General features: G+C 40.2%; 1 pseudogene; it reads right to left on the bottom strand.

Moving 5' to 3' along the window:
- Nucleotides 1-3,450: 3,450 nt before the first annotated feature.
- Nucleotides 3,451-7,446, bottom strand: LOC102853324 (annotated as a pseudogene).
- Between the last annotated feature and the right edge of the window lie 7,853 nt (nt 7,447-15,299).

Genomic DNA, 15,299 nt, shown 5'->3' with positions numbered 1-15,299 from the left:
TGATTTTCTGCAGCAAGTGTTTCAAGTCTTCTTTACTTTTAACAAGCAAGGTTGTGTCATCTGCATAATGCAGGTTGTTGATGAGTCTTCCTCATATTCTGATGCCACATTCTTCATTGAATGCAATTGATATGGACAAAGGATACAATCCATATACACACTTTTCCTAATTTTAAACCATGCAGTGTTCCCTTCCTATGTTGGGACAACAGCTTCTTGGTCTAAGTATAGGTTTCATATAAGCATAATCAAGTGTTCTGAGATTTCCATTTTTCCTCAAGTTTAGCTACAATTTATTATGATCCACACAGTCAGATGCCTTTGCATAGTCAATACTTATAGACATTCTTCTGGTACTCTCTGCTCTCTGCCAAGATCCATCTGACATTGGCAATAATATCCCTAGTGCTATGACCTCTTCTAAACCCAGCCTGTATTTCTGGTAGTTCTCTGTCAATATACTGTTCAAGTGTTTTCTGGATAATCTTCAGGAGGATTTTGCTAGTGTGTGATATTAGTGATATTGTTCAATTATTTCTACACTCTGTTGGGTCACCTTTACAAAAACAATTCATTGTTCTAACTCTTCCAGGAAACTTGAACTATTGAAGCTGCTTACCTAAAATGTTCTCAGAAAACCATGCAAAGATAACCAATCAAAATTCAAAGAACAATTTTAAAATCTTCATATTTCTGACAAAACTCAACTGCACCATTATAAACATCAACAAACCTGAACTGTTGTCGTTTCTTTTTGCTGTAAGTTAGTGGTTGTTGTTGCTACTGTTGTTGCTGTGTACTGCTGAACTGAAACCAACCCATAGCTGACCCTCCAGAGAGTTTGCAGAGGCAGTAAAACATACAGGAGGAGACTGCTTATCTTTTGACAATAGGGCAGCTGGTGGATTCAAATTGCAAAGGCTTTTGCAGCACAATTCTTTCCCATTAAGCTAACAAAGCTCCCTCACTATTTATAGATCTTGTATAAGATTTCTTTTGCTCTGCTCACAATCTCAGCTAAGTTTCACCACGAGAGACTGTATCCCTATTTTAAACGGTTTCTCTAATGCAGAGTTTAAAAAAAACCTTTCTTCATCATTTCAACAAAAAATTCAGAGATCTAAGGATGAAGCCCCAAACCCTAAAAACCGTAAGGGACAAAATGGGCCCAAGCTTAGAAGGCCTAGCCTATAGTATAAAGAGGCTGACAATACAGTCAGAAGTGTACAATGAGGAGAGGATAAAATTGATGAATGTAACCTTCTAAAGATTAAATTCCTGTATGCATCATAAACTTTTTCCAATAGAGCGAAAAGAAAACATACTGACTGGGGGGAAAAAACACTTGGCAGTATCATCTCAGACAAAGGACTCATAACAGAAGTTTAAAGACTACTATAGGGTCTCCACAAGAAAAAGACTGACAACCTAGTTACAAAATAGGCAAAAGATATGGAAAGACTTTTCGAATGGCCAAAAGACTCATGAAGAAACTGGTAAAACCACTGGCAATAAGAGAGATAAAATTCAGAACTACAATGAGATACCATCTCACCCCAGTAGCAGTGGCAAAGTTTAAGAGGACAGAAAGCAATAAAGGGAAAGGATATGGAGAGACTGGAACTCTCATATACTGTTGGCTAGACTGTAAAACAGTAAGTATAAGCACTCTAGAAAGTAGTTTGGCATTTCCTCAAAAAGACAAACATAGAAACTCCCTATTACCCAGCTAGTCAGTCAACAGTTAGAAATGTTGCTCTTGTTTTTATTTACCATCCAGTCGCCTACAACTCAATGCGACATTATGTACAATAGTTCTGAAGCCTGCCCTGTCCAAAGTCAGTCTCACTGACTCCAACACACTTACCCCCATTGCCCCAATTACTGAATCAATCCATCTCATCTGGCGTCTTCCTCTCCTGCACTGTGCCTCCACACTTCCAAGCATAATGTCCTTCTCCAAGGACCAGTCCCTCTTAAACATATGCCCCAAAGTATGTGAGACGGAGCTTCAAAATCCTAGCCTCCAAGGAGCAATGTGGTTTCACCCTCTCCAAGACAGACCTATTTGTTTCCTTAATCGTCCATGGAATGTTCAAAACTCTCCTCCTACACTACAGCTCAAAGGCAGCGATTCTTCTTCTGTCATCCTCAGTCATTGTCCAGTTCTCTGTTGCATAGCAAATAAATGCAAAGATCATAGCCTGGAACAGACACACTCTAGTCTCTAGACTGACACTATTGCTACTCAGTACTCTGGAGAGGTCCCTGACAGCACATTTTCCCAGTGCAATTCATCTTTTGATGTCCTGATTGCTGGTGCCAAGAGTGCTGAGCAAGCTAAAATTGTTAACAAACTCAATCTCTTGTTAAAAAACTCAATCTCTTCTCCATCTACCATGGTGCTGCCAGTTGGTTCAGTGATAAGAATTTCTGTATTTTTTTTTTTAATTGGGGTGGACCAGGAGCAAGCACTAATCTATGATAAATGACTGAAGAGAAAATTCCAGAAGGGCTTCTCTGCCCCATGAGCACCCTCAGAGCAAGTCTGATCTGGGCCCAGAAGATTTCCCAGTGGAACATTAGACCAGGCTACATCTTAAAGGCCTGGGGAAGGCTGCTTGCTGTCCCTGTGACCCAGAAGGCAGGGGACCCTGGCCCCTATGTTCTTGGCCACCTTTTCATTTGTGGGGAGGACAACTGGAGGAACAAAGGGAGGTGGTGGGCTGGATGGGGAAAATAACAATTGGTTTTCTTTTAAAAAGCACCTACCAACATCACAATATGGGGTCTGACGTCCTTTTTAACCATCGCTGGGTACACTTTACAGCATAAATAAAAACTCTAGGACGCCGCCAGGGAACCGTTGATTTTCCTGATCACTCCCTTCCAGCCTCGGTTCAGTGGTCGGGATGGCCCGTGGAAATCAGAGAGAACGTGCCCGCCAGAAAAACACGAAGAAAAACTAGGAGATTAGCAAGGGAAAAAGAAAAGAGGGCAGCTTGACTGCTTCTCAGAGAAAGCAGAGGGATTCCGAAATCATGCAACAAAAAAGCAGAAGGCAGCTAACGACAAGTCTTTGCAGACCGGAGAAAAATGAAGACTAGCTAATTTGGAAAACCTGGGTGTTATTGCCAACTAGGCATATCGTACACCCTAAGGTCAAGATTTTGCAGAGTGAACAGTCATTACATGTTATCATTTATCCTTATAAAACAGTCTATTTTAAACTTTACCTTTTGACCTGATTTAGTGTGATGTTTTAGAACTCCTCTTTGGAAAATAAAAAACCAACCGTGCATGTTAAATAAATAAACAAACAAACAAATAAATACATACATACTCTGGGAAAATAAATACATAAGCTCCCCTAGGAGCAGTGTGGGCGGGGCAGGGCGGGGCAGGACACACGGCAAGAAGCACATACAACAGGAGGTGGTGAGGGAAGTCTTAAGTGTCCTCATGCATGTCCTGGCTGTCAATCGTGTGTGGCGGTGCTGAGCTCTCGCCCTTTGGGTCCACTTGCTCTTGGTCTCGCTTCTTGGAGGTGTTCTTTTTGTCCCATTGTTGATACAGATATCGCAAGAGGATAAATGTCTTTTCTGTCACAATGATTTGTTCAGATGGGTACTCCCATGTAGGCAGGTAGACTGAGGGCCTGCAATTCGAGGTTTTGCAGACAGAGTCAACATGGAGTTTGCTAAAAGCGCTTTTGCTGGAGACAGGCAATCAATCCTTTCAGAAAATCGGCCAAACATCTCACTAACAAGGTCTGAAGTTCTCAAGGCAAGATCTGGTGTCACATCTTCTGTTGCCGCCACCTCCTCAGCCACTGCCACCACAACCGCCTTCTCTGCCAGCGCTGCACAGTAACTTCCAGCCACAGCACAACCCACACTCAAATGTTTGTATTATTGAGGTTGAACTTCAAACCATATTAAAGACTACAGTCCTTGTCTTCTGGAGCAATTGCTTCAGGTTCTCCTCAGTTTCAGCAAGTAAGGTTGTGTCATCTGCATAATGCAGGCTGTAGATGAGTCTTCCTCCAATCTTGATGCCATATTCCTTCTCATAAAACCTAGCCTCCCAAATGATCTGTTCTGCATAAAGATTGAAAAAGTATGGAGACAGGGCCCATCCCTGAAAACACTCCTTCCCTAACTTTGAGCCACACAGTGTTTTCTTGCTCCGTTCTGAGGACTGCTTACTGCTCCAAGTATAGGTTTCACATACACACAATCAAGTGTTCTGGTATTCCCATTCTCCTCAAGGTTAGCCAGAATCTTGTGATTCACATAATCAAATGTCTTTGCATAGTCCATGAAACACAGACATTCCTCTGGTATTCTGCCTTCTGCCAAGATCCATCTGACATTGACGATAATGTCTATAGTGCCAAGACCTCTTCTAAACCCAGCCTATATTTCTGGTACTTCTCTGTCAAGGTCCTGTTCCAGTTGTTTTTGGAAAATCTTCAGCAGGATTTTGCTTGTGTGTGACATTAGTGATATTGTTCGGTAAGTTTCACATTCTACAGGGTCACCTTTTTTGGAATGGGAATAAATTCGAGTCAGTTGGCCAGATAGTTGTCCTCTAGATTTTTTGGCACAACTTGGTGAGCATATCCAGGGCAGCATCTGTTCGTTGAAATATGTCATTTGGTATTCCATCAACTATTCTTTGCCCAATACTTCAGAGCAGCCTGATCTTCCTCCTTCATCACCACTGCCTCTTGAATATATACTATTTCTTGAAATTCTTCTGTGTGAGCCAATTCTTCTTAGTACAGTGACTCTGTATATTCCTATCTTCTTTTAATACTTCCTTGATCATTCAATATTCTGCCCATAGCATCCTTAAGTACTACAACTCACACCTTGAATTGTTCTTTACTTCCTTCAGCTTATGAAATGCTGAGCAAGTTTGGTCCTTTTGATTTTCAGACTCCAGCCCCTTGTACATTTTATTATAATACTTTGCTTTGTCTTCCCGAGCTGCCCTTTGATATCTTCTATTCAGCTCCATAACTTCTTGATTTCTTCCCTTTTGCTTTGGATTCTCAGCACTCTAGTGCAATACTGAGAGTCTCTTCTGACATCCATTTTGATCTTTTCTTCTTTGTCCATCTTTGTAATGACCTTTTGTATTCTTCATGGATAATATTCTTGCTGTCCTCTCAAAGCTCATCTGGTCTTTATTCATTCGTATTCAAGGCCTCAAGCCAGTTCTTCCTGAGTTGGTTTTTAAATTCAGGTGGTATAGACTCAAGATGAAATTCTGATTCCTGTAGATTTGATTTGGCCTTCTCTAGCTTTAATTTGAACTTGCACATAAGTAGTTGATGGTCTGTTCTGCAGTCAGCACCTGGCCTAGTTTGACTGCTGATATTGAACTTCTCCTGAAATGAACAATTCCTTCCACAGACTTAATCAATCTGATTCCTGCACATAACACCAGGTGAAATCTATGTTTATACTCTGCATTTGTTTCGTGTGTGTGTGTGTGTGTGTGTGTGTGTGTACTGTCAAAAAGTTTCATAAACCCTAAACACAAGACCATTATTCTACTTGTTCCTCAAATGTGCATACCATGTTCATGAAACTACATCTTCAGAAACTCTTAATAAGCAAACAATGCTGTTTCAGAGTTTTCTTAAAAAGAGTAAAGAATTTCCCTCAAAAGTTCATTTCAGACTTCTAATTTTTCATATGTAAGGTGTTTGCCAATTTTTATTCCTTAGGGAGTGCTTATCACGTCATTAAAGTACACGTATGGCTATTCAAAAACAAGTAGATATTGGAAGACAAAGAGGAGTACATAAATAATATGCATAACCTTGACAGAGAGTATATAAATACACACATACCCTCCTATGAGTACAGTATACCATACATGGGTCAAGATTATAAAAACAGTCATAATCAAACATCTTGATGGAATGAGTGGCTGAGCCTGGGGGCAAAGGGCTATAGTCTTAGGAGACATGAAGATCAATCAGCACATCACAGCATAATGTACAATGAAAATATCTTACATCTTACTTTCGTGAGTAAAAGTCTTAAAAGAAGTCTGACTGGGGCCTTAAAACTTGTAAGCAGCTATATAAAGTACAGATATTGGTCTCTCCTCATATAGAAAAATGAAGGGGGGGAAAAAACCCAAAGATGCATGAAAATCATTAATCCAAAAGAATAATGAGTCTCATGAAATTCAGGTTCCATGACCCTGAGACCAGAAAGACAGGATGGGACTGAGTTAACCACGGCTGATCACTCTGAAAGTTATCATAGTAGCAGATTCTAGATAGAGCCAACTAAAAAGGCAGAACAAAACTCAAAGTCACTAAAAAGACCAGAATTCCTAAGTAGACAGACAAGGGGAACCCCTGAGAAAATGGTTCTTGACCACCTTACTAGACTGGAACTTAACTCATCCTCATGGTAAAACTTTCAAGCAAAATATAGACAGGCGTATAAGATGAGCAGAAATAATAGGGAAAATTAGCACTTTTTAGAATAAATAATCACTGCAGATTTAAGGACACTTGCCAAAGTATTAGGTTCAGAAACCAGGAAAGAATACAAAGGGAAAAAGAATGGCTACAGGAAACACAATTCTGTATTAAACAAAGGGCTTTTATTCTTTCAATAAGCAATTGGGGTGGTTTATATATATTTAAAGGCAGCATAGTTTATTAAGACAGAGAAACATTCTCAGAGGGAGAGAGTGGGCTCATCTCAGGAGTAGGGAGGTGAGAATGGACCAAGCATGTATTTCTTGAATACTGAAAAATATGGAAACTCATTACCATCAAGTCAGAACCAACTCATAGCTGACCCTCCAAAGGATTTTTAGTCTGTAAATCAAACAGAAGAAGCCTGCTCATCTTTTCCCTCAGAGCAGAGGTAAACTGAAAATACTCATTTGGGTTGGTAGTGCCAACTCTCTATCTACTGGACACCAGAGCTCTCTGAATGTTAAAAATGGGTGCTATATATAATTTTTTTCATGCCACTGCTGGCTGGACTTGTTAAGGTCGAATCCACATGAACAAAGAGGCCACTTAAGAGGGACCCAGTGGCCGCCTGGCGCCCCAACTGAGGGATCGAGTGTCCCACCCTTGAATTCCTTCAGGGAAAACCTGTGGACAGTGAACAAAAACTCGACAGCTAAGACTGCAGGGAGAGAACACAGAACTGAAAGCAGGGGCCAGGACCAAGGAGAGAAGTCACATCTAGATAATGTGATACAGAGCAAAACCAGAATCCAATGGTGTCTTGTCTTGGGTCAGTGCCCAGGTACTGCAAGTGGACAGAGCTTTAGCTGGGCATCTTCTCACAATGCCTTGTTCCAGCGCACCTCAGCTGCCTGCTGCTTCTTTTCACACAGCCAACTCCACAGCCAGCCAGATGCATACATCTCGTGGACCTCCTTGCTGAGCTCCATCTTGCAGCTGAGCTTCTCCTCTACCAGGTGGCTGAAGCTGCTCTCTGGCACCTTGTGTAGAACCTCTCACTCCTGCTAGTGCAGCTCCACCGATCGCTTCAACATCTGCACCTCTTGCATCTTACTCTGTGTCTCTGCTGCATCCAGCTGCTTCTGCAGTTTCTCCAAGGAGGCATCCAGCTGCTTCTGCAGTTTCTCCAAGGAGACATCCTTCTTCTTAGGGGGGAGAGGAGAGTGATTGAAAAGAGGATTTGAGGATGACCTTGAAACTCTGCTCAGAGGTCTGCTTGTCCAGCAGCTTTACCTCCATGTTACCATACTGGTAGATGGTGTGCTGGAGTAGCAGGAATAGAAGCACATGAGTGATAGCAAGGAGAACTGCTTCATCCTCTCCTTAGAAGTGGATATGGTGTTGGGCGTGGTGTTGCAGAAGCCAGGAGCAGGGCTTGAGCTGCAGTACCACCATGGAAGGCAAAAGTGCACTATTTCTTTTTTTCAAATTTTATTTAATGGAGATTTTACTTTAAGTTTATAAAGAACTTGGATTTCCATTCATTCCTTGTTGTACATTTTCCTCCCTGTCCCACTTCCTTCCAGTTATTTTCTTTAGGAAAATGTTCTCTGATTGTTATACAGTACCCCCCACAGACCAATTTACTATGCAGCTCTTATTCTGCACTCTTGTCACACCAGTAATAAATAATCTATATATTCCTTTTATACAGTTCTCTCCCTTGTCTGTTTCAATGGTGTGTACATTATTTATCCCCTTTTCTTACTTTCCCTCCAACACCCTGGCCAGTCCTGTTTTATAACAGGGGCATTATGCCATATTTGTCTTTTTTTTTTTCTTTTCATTTATTTTAATGAAAGTTTACAGAAATTTACAATTTCCAATCATCATTTCACTTTTCTCCCTGCCCCCATGTCCCTTCCTGAAAAGTAAAAGAAAACCTCTTTCATTGTTATGCAATACCTCCATCCCAAGTCCACTCTACTATGCAGCCTTCATTCTGAACTCCTGTCATGACAATAATACCCAATCATACATCCCTTTGAAACAGTTCTCTCCCTCATCTGTTTCAATGCATTATTTATCCTCTCTTACCCAATCTTCCCTCAACTCCAATGTCAGTCCCGTTTTACAACAGTGGCACTATATGCAGTATTTGCCCTTTTGTGACTGAAATACTCCACTCAGCATAATGTCCTCCTGGGTCATCCATTTTACATAATATTTCATGAGTTCCTTGCTTTTCAATGCTGCACAGGATTCCATTGTGTGAATATATCAATCTTCTCTATCCATTTGTTTGTTGATGGGCACTTGGGTTGTTTCCAGCTCTTTGCTATTGAGAACAAAGCCACAATAAACATGGGTGTGCATATATCTGCTTGGGTGGCGGTTATGGTTTCTTTAGGGTAAATTCCCTGTAGTGGAACTGCTGGGTCAAATGGAATTTCTATTTGCAACTTTTTGAGAAGCGCCATACAACCTTCCACAGTGGTTGCACCATTTTACACTCTCACCAACAGTGAATAAGGGTTCCAGTTTCTCCACAACCTCACCAGTGTTTGATGTTTGCTGTTATGTTAAATTTTGCTATTCTTACTGGGGTGAGATAATATTTCATAGTTGTTTTGATTTGTATCTCTCTTAGAGCTAGGGATTTTGAACATTTCTTTATGTGTTTGTTCACCATCTGAATTTCTTCTTTGGTGAAATGTCTGTTCATATCTTGTTCCCAAAAACTGTATCGTATATTTTTAAGAACAGTCTAACCATGCATCATCATGACAGATGGTGAAGAGATTGAGATTGTTAACAGCTTTAGTTTGCTTGGCTTCATATTGGCACCGACAGCCAGGAAATTAAAAGATGAATTGCACCGGGAAATTCTTCTGTCAGAGATCTCTCCAAAATACTAACGAGCAATGATGTCACTCTGAAAGACTAAGGTGTGCCTGATACAGGCCACAGTCTTTTCAATTACTTGCTATGCATCAGCAAGCTGGGCAATGACTAAGAATAACAGAAGAAGAACTGATGCCTTCAAGCTGTGGTGCTGTAGAAGAGTGATGAATATATCATGGACTGCTAAAAAAACAAACAGGTTCATCCTAGAGAGGGTGACACCAGGTTGCTCCTGGAAGGCAAGGATTCCGAAGCTTTGTCTGATATACTTTGGACCTGTTTCAAGGAGGGACCAGTCCTTGGAGAAAGACATCATGCTTGGGACGGTGGAGGGACAGCACAAGAGAGGAAGACCCTCAAAGAGATGGACTGACTTACTGACTGTGATAATGAGAGTAGGTGTGTCAGAAACAGTAAGGTTGGTACAGGATAGAGTAGGTTTCAGGGCTGTTGTACAGAGTCACTATGAGTCGCAAGTGACTCGATGGCACATTAACAACAATAATGCCTTAATAGGAGCATAATTAAGCTTTCTGAGATTCTAATTTTTCTCAATATTAGCCACAATTGTTGTAAGGAGGAACCGGTCCTTGGAGAGGGTCATCATTCTTGGGAGGATGGAGGGACAGCACAGGAGGGGAAGACCCTCTATGAGGTGGACTGATTCAGTGATTGGGTTAATCGGGATGGGTGTATCGGAGACAGAGCAACTGGCACAGGACAGAGCAGGGTTTAAGGCTATTGTACAAAGAGTCACTATGAGTCGCAAACAACTCGATGACACATAACAGCAGCAGCCATAATTTGTTATGATCCAGTCAAATGCTTTTTTGCACAGTCAATAAAGCACACACACACACACACACACACACAAAAAACACACCCTTCTTCTGGTATTCTCTCCTTTCAGCCAGGATCCATTTTACATCAGCAATAATATCCCTGATGTCACCACCTCTTCTAAACCCAGCTTGTATTTCTGGCTGCTCTCTGTCAATGTGATGTTCTAGGTGTTTTCAGATGATCTTCAGCAATATTTTGCTTGCGTATGGTATTGATGATATTGTTCAAAATTTTCACCTTCTTCTGGATCACCTCTCTTGGGTAGGAGAACAAATATGGATCTTCCAGTCAGTTGGCCAGATGGCCCTCCAGATTTCCTGGCATAGATGGTAAGCACATCCTGGGTTGCATCTGTTAGTAGTACAAGCAGAGCAAGGGAACACTGCGTGGTTTAAAACAAAGAAAGGTGTGTGTAAGGGTTGTACCCTTTTTCTCCATATCTGCTCAATGTACATGCTGAGCAAATCATTAGAGAAGGCAGAGTCTATAAAGAAGAATATGTCAGAGAAGACTCATTAACAACTTGTGTTATGCAGATGACACAAACTTACTTGCTTATGAAGAATACTTAAAGCACTTGCTGTAGATCAAAGACATCTCAATTTCAAGAAAACATAAATCCTCACCAACAATAGGCAACAGACATCATGATGCATGATGGAGAAATGATGGAAACTATCAATTAACTCTTCTTGCTTGGATGCACAATTAACACACTTGGTACCAGTAGTCAGGAAATCAGAAGACATATTGTACTGCTCTCAGGGATCTCTCCATATTACTAAGGAGCAATGATGTCAGTTTGAAGACTAATGTGACCGGTTCACCCAAGGTCTTCTCAATTATTTGCTGTACACCTGAGAGTTGGACAATAAGCATGACAAAATAATTGATGCCTTTGAGCTTGATGCTGGAGAAGAGTATTAAATATACAATCTAGTTCCTGCGTAACATCAAGTCAGAAAGAATCCATTGCTAGCACTCCAAGGGATTTTCAGAGGCAGTAGATTGTACAGGAAGAGACTGTCTATCTTTCTCCCATAGAACTGCTGGGGATTCAAATTGTGTACTTCTGCGCTGGCAAGGCAATTCTACAAAGCCACCAGAGCTCCTTGAATGTCCCATTAACTGCCAAAAGAAAAACAAGTTATGTCTTGGAGAAAGTGCAGCCAGTGTTCTTGGAGGTGAGGATGGCAAAGCTTTGTCTCACATGCTTTGGTCATGTCGGCAGAAGAGGCTATTCCTTGGAGGGAGAAATCATGATTGGAAAGGTGGAGGGTCAGCAAAAGACTGGAAGACCTTCAATGAAATGGATGGACCTGGTGACTGCAACAATGGGCTTGAGTATGTATTTCAGAAATGGTGAGGGTGGCACAGGATAGTACAGGGTAGATATTTGTTGCTATGAATTATACTCATCAAGAGGATCCTTAACAACAATCATATCTAATAAAGAGGCTTATTTTTCAATGTAGAACCTGGCAGAAACATTAATGTCATTCTTAATCCTAGAAAACTTTAGATCAACTATACAAATAACTATAAACACAAAAGTGGGAAGAAATAAATCACTTTAAATATATACAAAGGAAACTAAAGTGACAAAGATTAAATTTCCTTAATGAAATTACTCTTATTTTTTTTCAAGAATAAAAAATTTATACTAAGGAACTATTTACATCTTTCCTAATATAGCTGTCTTTTTTTCCCACTCCTCTGAAATTTTCGGAGCATTAATTATTCCCTTTATAGGATTACCTATTAATTGATTAAAATATAACTGCTTTACAAAGATTTTTATGATTATCCTCTATTCCTAGTATTCTGTGACTCACACAAATATCACAAGTTTTATTTATCATAGCTTCATACTGCTACTTAATTATACATTAATCAAAGTAAATTTGCCTATATGCAAAGCAAAGTTAAGACTATAATCATTTTACCTCCACATAGTGTAACTCAACCCAACTCACAGCTGTGGAGTCAAAACCTCATAGCTGACTCTTCAGTGAGTTTTCAGAGAAGATATATCGCACACGCATATATATTCTGCACATCTTACTGTCACAGAACTGCTGGTCATTTCAAATGGCCTATTGCTAGAGTTGGTAGCAAACTCCCTCACTATTATGCCAACAGAGCTTCTTGTATGTATTGTTGTGGTGGTGGTGTGCGCTGAGTAAGAACATAACCCTCTGGAGGGTTTTCAGAGGCAGTAAATCACATGAGGAGACTGACCATCCTTCTCCCACAGGACAAATGATGGATTCGAACAACGTGCCTTTGGCTGTGCGTGAAGCATCTTACCACTAGGCCACCAGAGCTCCCTCTGCATGTAATACAAGGTCCTAAAACTGCATATTCTACCCTGAAAATGTATCATTTATACAGTTATAACTGGGGGGGGGGGAGTTGAGGGAACAGAATCTGGATTAAAATAATGCAAGCAAAAACTTAATTGTGAAACTAACCCAAGCATTTCAAATAACTACAGTCTTTCATTCTTTTAAAATGAATAAGTTAGCTTACAAGGTTCAGAAATATATTTAAATTTTTTTTTATTACTTTTTATTTTTATTAATGTGTGTACCGTCAAATCAGATCTGACTGATACAGGAGGAGACTGTCCCTCCTCCTTCAGCAGAACATCTGGTGGATTCGAACCTCACATCTCTGGAGTTGTCAGAAATAGATTTAAAAGAACTTGTTACTGAGATTATTTCATCTCAGAGCAAACTTACAGGGTAAAGTTTAACTTATTCATATGGTTTCCAAGCCTGCAAATCTTCCCAGAAGTAGAAGTAGGTAGAAGATGGGTGGTAAGTTCAAACTTCTGCATTTATGTTTAGCAGCCAAATGCTTAAGCTCTGTGCAGCGAGGGCTGAATGTTTAAAATCAGGTTAAAATTCCAATTACTATAAAAAATTATTTACACTTTCAAAAGCAAACAGAGGAGGGGGTAAGTTCTGAAAAACACTGCATGGTTCAAAATCAGGAAGGGAGTGCACCAAGGATGCATCCTGTTTCCATACCTTTCAATCTATATGCAGAACAGATCATTCGGGAGGCTGGGCTTTGTGAGAAATGTGCTATCAGTATTAGACCAAGCTTCAGCAACAACCTACATTATGCAGATGACACAACCTTGCTTGCTGAAACTGAGGAGGACCAGAAGCGCTTGCTGCAGAAGGTCAAGGACTGTAGTCTTCAATATGGATTGAAGCTCTACATCAAGAAAACAAAGATTCTCACCACTGAGCTAACTGGCAGCATCATGATAAATGGAGAAGAGACTGAAGTTATTAGTTACAGCTTGTTCAGCTCCACAATCAACACTCTTGGCACCAGCAGTCAGGAAATCAAAAGATTAATTCCATTAGGTAAATCCATTGTCAGGGGCTTTTCCAGAGTACTGACAAGCAACAAAGTCAGTCTAGAGATTAAGATGTGTCTGATCCAGTTCATGGTCTTCGCAATTACTTGCTATGCATCAAAGAGCTGGATGATAACTAAGGATGACAGACAAAGAATTGATGCCTTTGAGTTGTGGTGGTGAAGAAAAGTCTTGAACATACCATGGACCCTGAAGAGAGCTAACAGGTCTATTTTAGACTGGATAAAACCAAGTTTCTCCTTGGAGGCTAGGATTTTGAAGCTCAGTCTCACATACTCTGGGCACGTGGCCAAGAGGGACCAATCCTTAGAGAAGGACATCTTGCTTGAAAGGGTGGAGGGACAGTGCAGGAGAGGAAGACCCCAGATGAGACAGATTGATAGCAACTGGGACGATGGTGTAGGTGTGTCGGGTCAGTAAGACTGGCTCAGGACAGGGCAGGCTTCAGAGCTACTGTATATCGGGTTGGTATGAGTTGTAGGCAACTTGAATGTACATAACAACAATTAATTGGACCTTCAGCCACAAACTAAGAGAAGTTCCCAAAATACCAATACAAAGGAAGATATAATTATACCTAGACCAATCTTTTAATATAGAGCCAGTTTTCTCTATCAAATTATAAACTTCTTAGTTTGACAAAATACTTATTTAAATTATTATGGGGGGAATGTTTAATTATATCCATTTCTTCTTTTTTTTTTAAATAAAATTGTCTCGTGTACTTCCTAACCTATTGCCTATACTCTGCTAGGCGTAGCATTTCCTAACCTTTCTTTCCAAACATGATTCAATGACTTCTTACTCAGAAAACATGAGTCAAGGTGAATGTACCACTTCCAAAAATGCTCTCAAAATATAAGAGTGTGTACCCTCAATGCCCTTTATGCCTTGTTCGAGGCTGGGGGAAATGCAATATACATGTTCAATTCAGAGAAGGAAATCTTATGTTATGGCTTAACCAGTTAACCAATCCTAAATATTCTTTCTCTGTATTCATACACAACAGAAATAACATTCACTGTCTTTAAACAACAGCAATAAGAGTTTCTTTCACATCATTTTAACTTTTGACTAATCCAATTAACTCCTAACAACATTTATCAGTCAAAAGGAAATAAAAGCATAAAAAAAAACTCCAAGGCAATCTCTATTTTCTTTTTCAGTTACCCACTTTCTGTTATTCTTTCTCCTTTTCTCAAAATATTCAATGTAGAAAACATGTCAGACACAATTCTAAGGTTCCAAAGTCTTAGGAAAGTATGAGTATCAGCAGTCACATCAAACTTTTTTTTTCTTTCTCCTCCAATTAGTCCTCAAAACCAGCATTCTTTTCTAGGTTTTTACAACTTTCTACAAAGTAGAAGGCATTATTTTTAAAATCAATAACCAAAAGAGGGATCCTGCAATGGCTTTCCATCTTTGAGGAGAACTACCCTACACAACATAGGTACATAGGGTTTTCAGAGGTCTGCTATTTCAGAAGTGGGTGGCCAATCCTTCTTCCTATTCTGTCTTAATCTGAATGTTCAGATTTAGAGAAATATCAGACAGACCAGCATTTTCTAGAAAAAGTGAAAGGTATATCCTTTATTGTGGAGTTAACCATTAGTATCAGTGTTGTCCCTGCCTTTGGTACACGTGTCTTTACCCACTTATTTCCCTGCTCCACCATCCACCAGGATACTCATCCACTTC

This window comes from Elephantulus edwardii, unplaced genomic scaffold, assembly GCF_000299155.1.
Source record: "Elephantulus edwardii isolate Elephantulus edwardi_28Jun2011 unplaced genomic scaffold, EleEdw1.0 scaffold00067, whole genome shotgun sequence".
Taxonomy (NCBI): domain Eukaryota; kingdom Metazoa; phylum Chordata; class Mammalia; order Macroscelidea; family Macroscelididae; genus Elephantulus; species Elephantulus edwardii.
The sequence above is the reverse complement of the archived record's forward strand: the minus strand, read 5'-3'. Positions and strand labels throughout refer to the sequence as shown.